An 11,637-nucleotide genomic window follows, 5' to 3' on the forward strand; every position below is an offset into this window, starting at 1 on the left:
CAAGCGCAAAAATGCTCACATCACTCACTGCTTCATATGGCAGATGAGACCCGAATAAATGTCTTTATAACACTTTCTGACTGTTGATTTTGAGCCTCAGAAGTTATAGTCTTTTTTTCTTTATCTGGAAGTATTTCTCCGCTGTGGCATACTATGTAATGCAAAGAAATGTGAGATAAAAGCATCCATTTTATTGTTAGTGGCACCTGGTCTTACTGCCTAATCCACTGAATGCACTACTGCTGTCGTTCATTCTTTTACAGCAAATCAAAACTAAAGGTTTAAATTTGAATTTAAAGTTCACATTTTGTTTCATTAAATATAATCTACCAATAATATTAATCTACCAAATTGTTCAAACAATTGTTTTTTTTTCCCATCAATGTTTTTTTATGACTTAAAGATCATTTCATTGACGTTTCATCTTTAGTTGATAAGTGGAACATAAATTTGACGTCATGCATAATTTTCCATGCTAGTGCCAGCTATAGCTAATTAACAGACATTTATTGTTGTTTATTTTTGAAAACGTTTTTTTCCCAAAGTAATTTATACAAAACTGTTTTTTTCTTCAATTCACACTGTGTTGCTATTCCAACAAAACTGAAAAATATATATTTTTTCTGCATCGTTAAACAAATACGTTCTTTAAAAATCATATGATGTGATTTCAAAGATGATTTTTTTTACATTTTTGTTAAGAAAATCAGATCCAATAAGTATTTTTCTATCTTAAGTAGTGCTAAAAGTATTTTTTCAGTGTTTTAAAACGTTATTCTAATATGATTGTACAGACTTATTCTTTTCCTTTGAGCTACTCTTTTCATAATTAAATATAGGCCAATATGGGTATGTTGTGTCAATTAAGGTGGGGTTTTTGTCTGCATTGAGTCAGAAAAACTGGATTAATCCTAAAGATTCACTATGATGAAAATTATGTTTTTGGCGTTTTTAACATGTTATCGTGGCTTTTTGAGTTATTTCTTTGTTTAAATTGTTGTGAATTAGGAGCAAAGTTTGTAGACGTGATGCAGAAATTATGCTACAGTCTACCAACTGTCCCCAACCTACCCCCTTCCTCATATAACCTCATATTAGGGTGAAGGGGTGGGGGGTTTAGCCTGCGATGCGCCTTGAGGGGGAGCTACTTGGCAGTGGTACCCCTCCCATAGTTGCCGTATGGAGCGGGCCCCCCCTCTTTCGGTTTTATTTGCACCTTAGACATGTAGGGCCCTTGGTAGGGGTGGGAGCTTGGACATCACTGCCAGCAAGCAGCGGATGTCCTCCTAGCACCCTACCTGCCAATTTAAACCGCACCTTAGACATTTAGGGCCCATTGGTGGGGAGGGTGAGGGGACATCACTGTGAGTAATCAGGAGATGTCCCCTCAGTGCCCTACCCGCCAATTTTAACTGCACTCCACTTAGTACACACACCCCTTCCCCCTCAAAATATACACTCCAACATATAACACACACACATGCATGCACACACACACCCTCACAAAGACACATACACGCACACACACATTTTGCAAGGAAGGTGGGACCTAGGACCATCTGTCCCCTACCCCTTCCCTGGTGGGGGGTACGGGTCCCTTGGCGGCGGCTGCCGTGTCCCCTGGGTGCCGGTCTCCTGGGCCCGGCGGTGCTCTCTCCGCTCGGGGGGGGGGGTCACATTACACCTGAGCCGGGGGTGTCCGTGTCCCTGGGGTGGGTTCTGGTCCTTGCCCCTGGGCGCTGGGCCCCGCCAAACTTCCAACAGTGGCCGAGCCTGGTCGGGCCATGTTTACAACACCCCTTGTGGGCCCCCCTTTATCCCCGGGGTGCTCCCCTCCGGGGTGGGGGTGGCTTGCCCCTGCCTTGCTCCTCCCTGGACCAACCGTGGGCCGGGTGGGTGGCTGCCTGGAGCGCGGAGCGGGTCTCCCTTGGGGGGTCCTGGCTCGTACCTGGGGTTGGGGCAGGGGGATGCCCGGAACTCCTGGGTGGTGATGGGGTGCTCGTTTGGGGCTGTGGGTGCCCTTCTCGGGTGGGGCCCTGCGTTGGGCTCTTCCGGTGCGGCGGGGGGGCTGCTCTCCTGGTTGGGCTGGGGCGCCGCTCTCTTTCCCCCGTGCTTCCCTGCTCTCTGGCTCTGGGGGCCTCGGGGCGGTCCTGTTGGTCCTGGCCTGGATGGCGGATTTGGTCGCCCGGGGGGCGGTTGTCCCCTGCCTGCTGCCGTGTGGCGTTGGGGGGTTCCGGCTGCCGCTGCTGCTGCGGCGGGGGTCTGGGTGTGGGGGTGGCTGGGCCTTCCTTCTTGTCACATTCCACCATCCATTTTAGAAGAACATAAACACTCACTTGAGCACAGGTGTTAGCTCACCTTTGCACTAATAGTTTGCATGATTGATTGAATGAAAGATCTGACACTAGTTGGTTTAAAGCCATAAGTATGCGTGTGTGAACACTATCTGTTTTGTGTACATGTTGACATGTGGACATTTTTACAGCTAGCAGGTGTGTTGATAACATTCGTGTGTGTGTTTGGACAGGCCCCGCCCTTTTTGTACTACATTTGAACCTTATCGTAATGATAAACAACCAGTAAACTTGTCTGCTCTATGCTGCTTCATGGTCTTATCCCCCCCTCCCACTATCACCCCCCCCCCCCCACCCCTCTCTCTAACATCCCTCTCTCTTCTTCCCTCCTTTCCTTTTCCGTCCGGTCCAACACCAAAGATTTTCAAACATGATTGAAATTAATAAAGTTTGGCCTCAATTACAAAAGGCGTTTATTCAGTCATGCCTTTGGTTTGTCTGAAGATTAATAACCCCTCTTGTTAAAGTAAAATATGTCCAACACAAGAGGCCCTCAGCTCTCATCTGTCTGCCCAGCTGTTGGACAGGACAAGTTAAAAAAAAAAAAAATTATGCTGGGTGGGCCACAGACTCTTTACTCTGCTCTATTCTGATGCATCCTAGACACAAAAAATCCATGGTTTTCCTCATTTGAGCATTTTATTTATTTATTTCATTTTGCCATTTTGGCATAATCATAATTAAAAGTTGCTGGTACCTGGGAACACTTTTAAAATGTGTAGATCAGTAGATGATCAGAGTAGGTCTTTGAGCCAAGCTGTCTGCTTACATATTATCCAAACAAATGTCCCTCATACATGTCCTATAAAAACTCTGTCTTGCTGAATGGTCTCCTGACTGTCTGTGTGGCTTCATCTCCAGCGTGCATCTATTATTCAACAAAATCACCAGAAATAGAAAATGGGCTTTTAAAAAGAAGATAAGATTTAAAAAAACAAAAGAAATGGAGAAAAAGTAGAAGACAAATGAAGTTTGAAGTTAGATTCCCCGTTTAGACTAGAGTTTGCAGAGAAACAGAATTTTAATTGCTATATATGTGAAAATATTATGGAGATTGACAATAAAGTTTACTTTGACTTTGAAAACAACAAGGAGACAATAAAGAACAAACTGAAGATCATAAAAGTGTCAGGAGATAGAAAGCAGGAACAGATTTTTTTTAAAGCAATGAAGTTGTTTTTGAGGGAATTTCTGGAAATGATTGAAGAAACAGGCTTTCTTTGAGTCTGTTATCTAGTTGATATCTGAATCTTTTATCAAACTTTTCATCACCTGCTTATAATGCATAAATGGCAGTTTATTGTAGATTTTAAGGAAATGAATGAACAAAAATGCAGGAAAATACCCAAACTTTCAAATTTGCCATAAAAATGTTTGTAAATAGATGAAAATAAATGAAAATAATAGTAATATTATCAATTATTAATAGTGGCAGTCCCTTTAAGAAACACATTTCAGTGTAACAAAGCAATTAAATGCAACAATAGCAGTTGCAAGCCTTGTTATTGTGACTGGGAGACACTTATTTAAAGTTTTGCTGAAAATCTTTAGACTCTGGGTGCTGAGTTATAGTAGAAGCCATTTGAAAGAAAGACAAGTGTATGCAGAGCAGCTTTCTAACAGCAAATAACAGCTTAAGTTTTTATAAAACTTTAGCATCCCATGGTCAAGTGGTTGTGGTTTTGATTCTGTAGGTAGTTGCACCAGGAGTGGAGAAAAACACTCATGTCAGGATGCTGTGGCTCAAATGTCATCCAGTTTGCAGCAAACATCTTTCAAGAGTGAGGCTCTGTCAGTCAAACTGCAGGAGTCCGTCTTTTTCCCCCCGGGGGAGAAATGCTGCAAATCCAGTTGCAGCTCCAGGGCCACCATTCTCTGGCCTCAACTCTATTAATATCTCAGTGTCTGAATTGAATGAGAATGACCATTAAAATGAAATGTCCGCGCCAAATGTTGGGGGAAAATATGTTTTGGCGTGTAAGAATGAAGTACTTTCTCCATGGCTAAGGCTTAATAGTCAGGCGTGATTAGAATCAGCTTTTCCACTAATTTACTAAAATAAAGACTTAAATATAGGTCACTCATAGAAAAGCAAAGAAATGAGGGATGTAAAAGATCCAGTCTGTGTTTCTGGACATTCTAAAAGACTTCATACGTTTACAGTATCTTTAATTTTGTGCCTACTGCACCAAATTCAAATTTATGTATAAAACACTTTATAAAATGCAAGATCTACAGTGCTGGAATATGGCGTTGATGTAGCTTTGTGTTCTGACTCTTCGGACCACCAGCAGACCTGCACCTGAGGACCCGAGGGCTCTGGGAGGGTCATAAACCTTTAATAGAACTTTTATAAACTAATCAAAGAACCAATGATTTTACCCTTCTTGGTCTCTAACAGGTTCAAGGTTAGGGTCCCTGTGGTCTCATGGCAGGTCTCTTCTGACTGGTAGGTTTGACGAAGGGGGGCTCTGCTGGCTGTTCTGTAAGGATCTAATGTCTTTTCTGCAGCAGATAAGCACAGGAAAAAGAACAAGGAACATTTGTAACACAAATCATGAAGGTATTTAAAAGCTAAAAGAGAAAAAAGGTGAAATGGAATGTATTTGCATAAAATGTCAACACACAAATTGGCCTTAATTGAAAATTGAAAAAAAAATGGCTCACACACCTTGGCTTGTTAACAACTAATTTTTTTGCAATCATCACAGCAGATTTACAAAAATTTGTTCATGTTTTGTTTTTATTACATGGCTTTGTGGTTTCAGTTGTAAGATTATATAACCTCTTGTATCCATTTTTTGTTACTTTTGTTCAAATTTGTGTTGTAAAAGGTTAATTTCCCTGTGTTTTTGTCCCACAGGCTGCTTAATGGCTGCTAACTTTCCACTTTTCTTACAAAATCCCCTTTCCTTAAAGGAAGATTTATTCTCAAACACTAAAAAGCTTAGCAGGTGACGGCTGTGCTTTCCCTCAATTATTAGTCTCTATAGAGTCCAGAAACTATGACATGCACTTCTTTCAAGAAATAATTCACCAGTATGTGAAATTTCGTGAGCAGGTAAATCCATATGGAAATTGACTTCCATGCTTGCATATTATAAAAGCTTATTTTGAAACCTTTTTGTTGAGGTTTCTGCCAACAAATGTTTTAAAATGTCTTCTCAGTATGTTGTTTTCAGCATGCTTCACTGCTTGGCTAACTCCTGAAATGACACGTAAACAAGCCTCGTTACGCACATGTAAATTCAATTATCTCAGTTTTCATCAGCTATAGGAAAAACCTGGAGGCCCTCAGACTCGTTGGTGAGTAAATGCCATGAATTCTAAAGTCTTTGAGGCTCGGCTGCTCTGGTCTAATGACACTTTGTGTCATCCAGCTTCACAGGTGTTTATGGATTATTAGTGGTAGTCTTCTCTGGTTCTATATATTAGAACTCCCCCTGTATTCACGTGTGAGCAAAGACTTTGACACCCAACCACCTAACCAAGTGAAGTGTCCACATTTCCAAGAGTTACTGCTAACTGATATCCATATAAAGCCTTGATTCATTATTTCTGACAGAATGAACAGACTTTTTTACGTAGAAGATGTATCCTTCTTGTTTGTGTGTCAGCTCCGTCTTACACCGATGTGTGTGAGGTCGGTGTGATTGTCTTCACCATTGTAAAATGTGGATGATCAGATGATCAGTAATATGATACCTACCCTGCATGCGAGAGGGTAGCCATGGCAACTGGGTCTGCACATATTTATGTGTATCCTGGAAAAGAATGGAGGCTCTAGGGTTTCTTGTTTAAACAAAAACTGGGATTTCTAAAATATTACTATATAAATATAAATGACATTTGTTAAAAAAAAAAACACTTTCACACATCTTCAGTAATTTGGGTTAAATTTAAATTCTGAGCTTCAACAGTCAGAAAATATCTGTCAAGTCATGCATGTGTGAAATTGTCTCTGTGCAGGCTCAGGAAATATTGAATCTTCCATTAAAAAGATTCAATTACACTCCATCTCATGATGTGTGGGAGTGTAAAAGGAAGGAAGCACAACCAAATATTAATGAGTAATGAGGACAAAATGATGGGTGGATTGTACAGTACTAATATAATTATGTCTACAGAAGGATTTTTGGAGCATGGCGGTTAGAAGTCCACACTTCCACAAGACCTGCACTCAAATAAGCAATTGGAAAATAATTATTCTAGCAAAATGACTGCTGTGCCTTCCTTCACTCTTTTCCTGCTAATATTTTTCTTGTTTTGATCTCTCCTCTAAATGCCCTCCCTGCACGTCACCATGGAGATGGAGGTCATAAGGAACGGTGCAGGGGGTAACTGGTGATTAAAAAAGGGACAAAGTGTTTTTAAAGCCTTCTTTTTACCTTTTTACTCTTTAACTTTTGAAGCCATAATGCACTGTTTGTGCAGGTTTGTGTTGGATTTTAATTCCATGAAGCCCTCCTGTGATTTAATTCTGTTCATCATGTTTACAGATGACAGAGATAAAGATAGTTGCTTCTAGGCCGTTAATGAAATTCCCCTAAGGTCATCGTGACTCAGACAGTGTTTGTCCTGTGTTTTGTTTCTTACGTCCATCCTTTGCACACAGAACCATGCCTGCAGACCACATATACACTGAACAGACCATCTCTGATGTCATACATTGCATTCTGAACAGCAAACAAGAAGCCTGAGTTTACTTTGCCCAACTCAACCATGTTCAAATAAATGTCAATCCAAAAATGCCAGTCAAGAAAGACATGTCCCTAAATTGTCTGATAAACAGTCTGATTCCGCCGTGTTGGTAATACATCTCTGAAGCCTTTCTGATCAAAGAGAAACATGCAGCACAAAGGAGCAACTAAGCTGCTTAAAAAACCCAGTCTGATTAAAATCTGGTGTTTTTAACATGTTCTTGTGGGATTTTTCTGATAATGGAGGACATATATAAAGAAAATTAAGCTTCAAATTGCATTTCTCAGAATTTCTACATTCAAATCATTGTGAATCAGGAGCAGACAGCAAAATGCTGTTGGAGAAAGCTTGTAGTGGTGACGTAAAACTCAGAATGGCAAGCCACAAGCTCCCTGCTCCGCTCTATTCTGATGTATCCACTGGTAGAAGAGTAGATCCATGAACGTATTTGTTTTCTTTGTCTGAGCTAGCAGCAGGCTGAAAACTCCACAACTCAATATTGTTTGATATTTTTGTTTTGGCAGTAATGTTAGGTTGGGGGTGTGAGGGGCTTTAAGCAGAGCGTGTAAACAGAGAGCTCTCAGTTATAGGTGATAGAAAGGGGGGTGATGTTGCTCCGCTCCAACAATCGCACCCACAACTCAAGGCGAATATCTCAAGAACTCCTGCTGATCTGCAGAAACTATGTCCTAGAAAATGACACAGGATTTCTGATTTTGGCTAAAAACAGAAATAATCATAATGAAAAGACCACATCTAGATCCATTTTTTAAAGCGTGGTAATTAAAAGTGATTTTTTAAATATGATTATCCTGTTTTAGCCAAAATCAAAAAGCCTGTGTCATTTTCTAGGGCATAGTTTCAGCAAAGCGGCTGGAAGTCATTGGAAAATTCCCTCTGAATAGTGGGCAGGACTATTGAAGCGGATCATCCCCGGACCCCCTTCCTTTCCTCGTTGCAGAGCAGAGCAGGAAGCTTGTGGCCCAGCCAGCGTATTTTCTATGTCACAAATATGATCTTTTTCAAAAAAAATTTTTTGCTCTACTCTTGATTTACACCGATTTGAATAAAGAAATATTCAGGAATTCAATTCTGGGCTTAATTTTATTGATATATGTCCTTCATCATCAGGAAAATGCAATTGGAACATGTGAAAAACAGCATTTTTATATTGCTGGAGGACTTGCAGCAGAAAGCTGTTTCCTTGCAGGGACTGTTAAAGTAATTCAGTCATCCACTACCAAAAGGTGCACTTTTCACAGTCTTGCAGTTTGTGGATTTTTTTTCAGTACAATTTAGCATGTTTTTTTTTATTCTTCTTCTTTTTTTTTTAACAGTTTCTGTTTAACAGTGTTCTGCATCCTGATTGGCTGTACACCATTGGTAATCAATCACCTCTGTGCCATTTCTCTCGTACAGAATGTTTTCAGTTTGCCAAATTTACATCCATTTTGGATTGTAAAGAAATCTTTTTTTTACCCTGTAATACTAGACTTATTTTTCAATGAAGGTTATGAAAATGTTCATGTCTGTATGAAAAAAGTGTCCCATGAGGGGTTTTACCGCCCTAAAAAAAAATCAAATCTGACATTTTCGCAGATTTTCCCTATCGTAGGTTATTTTTAGGACGCAACTCTGATTCAATGATGATTCTGTGTCTACTTGAGTCGGTTTTGTTTGATGAATGCACAATGGGGACTTCACCAGATGTCCATGACTCGAGCAAACAGACGCATCCACCTGCGGGCCGAACGCAAAGACGCACCCATGCTTCGCTGCAAAGGAGGACTTACAAAAACTTTACATAGACCGACCTTTTCCACTTTTCCACTTGCTCGTACTCATCCTCAAACACACGGACACAAAGAGAAGAGGCTCGTCAACATCTGCCCCTCAGGCTCACATTAGCCCTGTGAGCCAGGTGCAGAAGAATAAACAGAGCAGTCAGGATCTCATTACAACCACTAAACATCAAACAATCACTTTTTTCCATTTCCGTTTCACCTGCTTCTGTGTATTTTCCAAACACTTCTTTTCTTATCTTAATCCTCTAGTGGTTTTTCACTTACATGTTTTCACGTTGCACCAATAAACGAGACATTGACACAGCAAAAGGGAGATAAATAAATCCCCCTCCAATAAATCCAAGATAAGAATGTAAATTTGAAGGTTGTGAATAAATTATCTTTCATTGGGGTCATGAAGAGGTCAAATTAGAGAGGAGGAAGAAGGGAGGCGTCCTCATTCTCAACATGTTAAATCACTTTTACAACACTTTTCTGCTCATGTAGGAGTTTCTTTGCCACAAAAAGAGGCATTGTGCATGTGAGTTAACATGAAATATGGCTGTCCAGTTTGTTCTCTTCACCCTGAAGGGGCTCAGAAACAAAGACAGTGCTCTTTAGTCCATTATGCACATGTAAGAAATTAGGATTGATGCCCTGTTGGGTCAGGGGTTAACAACCATAATTGGTGTTTCCTTTACTCTGCAAATTAAAGCAAAAAAAGACTAGTGTTGTGTTTGGATTCTACTGGTGGTAACTTTTTTGAGATTTTTTTAACTGATAAGAAAAGTTAAAGAAAAAAGCTCTGCAGAAAAACAAGACTGTCTAAGGATTTTTTCCTTCCACTTCAGTCCAATTGTGCCTTAATCGGTCTTAAGTTTGCTTCCCCTGTATGGACACTCGTCGCTCTAATCTAATAAATGGTGAAGTTGAGCGTTTCATTGGATTAGATAGCAGGAAATGATTAACATGTCGGAGCACCGGGTCAAGTGGGAAGAGTTTTGCAGGAAATCTCTCTTCTGGTTTCAATACCAGAGCAAACATTTGGAGTGTTGTGGAGATACAAAAACAGAGCGTGAGTCATAGACGGAGAGAACTTTGATCAAATCATTTTGAAAAGTTGAGTCTTTCTAAACTGAACCAGATGACCAAGGATCAGCTTTCAATGACTTGCAGCTCAGCCTGTACAGATGCTTAAAGGATAAAATCTGTTGATTATGTTTTCAATTAAACAATATTTAGAGTTTAACCTTTCGGGGGAAAAAACAGTAAAATTTCAGTTATCTCACAAACTTATTTGGGGGTAAAGCTATGACTTTTCTGGTATGTTGAGTCTGTCCTCAAAAGTTTAAAGCTGGGAACAAAGCCAACATAGAATACAAAATCCCTCAAATCTCCAAGTAAGAAATACCTGTCGTCTATGAAATTTCTCCTTGAAGTCTAATACAAACCGATTTTTGCTTCTGAACCAACAGTCCAAGGAAAATTCAGCGGGCAGAAGGCATCCCCTGAGATGAGCCGTCTGACCTCCAAGAGGAAAGCTAAATGCAGAGAAAGGAATGCGTCTGGAGACAGAAAGCAGCTGGAGGTTTGGGCATGTGCAAGGTGGCATCGCAGTCTTCATTTATGCTGAAAAAGTGTGTTTAGTTTTGATCTCTTGGCTACCGGGCCAGGCAGCCGCATGATTAACATCAAATACCCGCTGAAACCCCCGCTTGCAAAAACCAAAAAGTACACATCATTTATTTACATGCTCTCTCCTAAACCTCTTAAATCAACATAAAAATGGATGAAAACAACCATTAAAACACACTTGCTTGGAAATGACAGACCCAGCGCACGAGGTTTTGACGGCCCGCCAAGCAGAGATGTTATCGCCGGACCTGAATGCTGGGTTTTCCACTCACTCCCTAACTCAGCAAACAAAGACGTATTATTAAAAAAGCAGAACAGGCCTGGATTCTGTGTTTGCTTATCGGGATCATGGCATCATTTTCAGTGTTAAGTCAAAATTGTCGGTGCAATTACTTTAACTTTTCTTTTGCCAAAAAGACCAAAGTGTGTTTGTAAAATCATCAGGAGCTTAAATCATTAATTTTGGGTTTGATGTTATTTCTAAAAGAATAATACAGGGAGTCATATTCATTTTATCTCAAGACAAGGAGTGAATAGGTTTAGATGTGTAATTTGTTGTGGCTATTTATGCCTTTGCATTTGAATATAGAGTGAGAATGTGCATGTGCATGTGCACACGCGTGTCTTCTCAGGCTCGGCTTGCCGTATGCAAACATCTGCCTCTGACAGGCCTGCGATGGCTCTGCCTGATTAGAACGTGGACAGTTTATTTGAACTGGAGATGAAAGTGCAGAATTCAACTTTTTAACTCTAAACACTTGATCCTCCAGCTGCCCATAGGCTCAATGCCAACGCACACCATGCTCATAGAATACATGCACGATATATGGTGTGGTCACGCAACACATAGTAGAGAAGGTAATTACCAAACACTGAAAGCCCAATTTATGATTTAGAAAATGCATGCACAAAACAAAATAAAAAAATCTAAATGCAATGATTAAAAGGGCATTTTTTAATCTGTGTTTTAATCTTTTAAGTGGTCTTAAAATGATGTCTATGCCATTTTAAGCCAAAATAATTTTAAAAAATGATTTTTTTTTGTTCACATCACACATACCTGAGCTTTCTGTTTACATGCTCTCCCACTAGCTTAAAGCCCCTCAAACCCCTGAGGGGTTTGCCTGTTAATATGTAAAGCTGTTCATTTAGTCAGCAATGCA

This window comes from Oryzias latipes, chromosome 22, assembly GCF_002234675.1.
Source record: "Oryzias latipes chromosome 22, ASM223467v1".
Lineage (NCBI taxonomy): Eukaryota > Metazoa > Chordata > Actinopteri > Beloniformes > Adrianichthyidae > Oryzias > Oryzias latipes.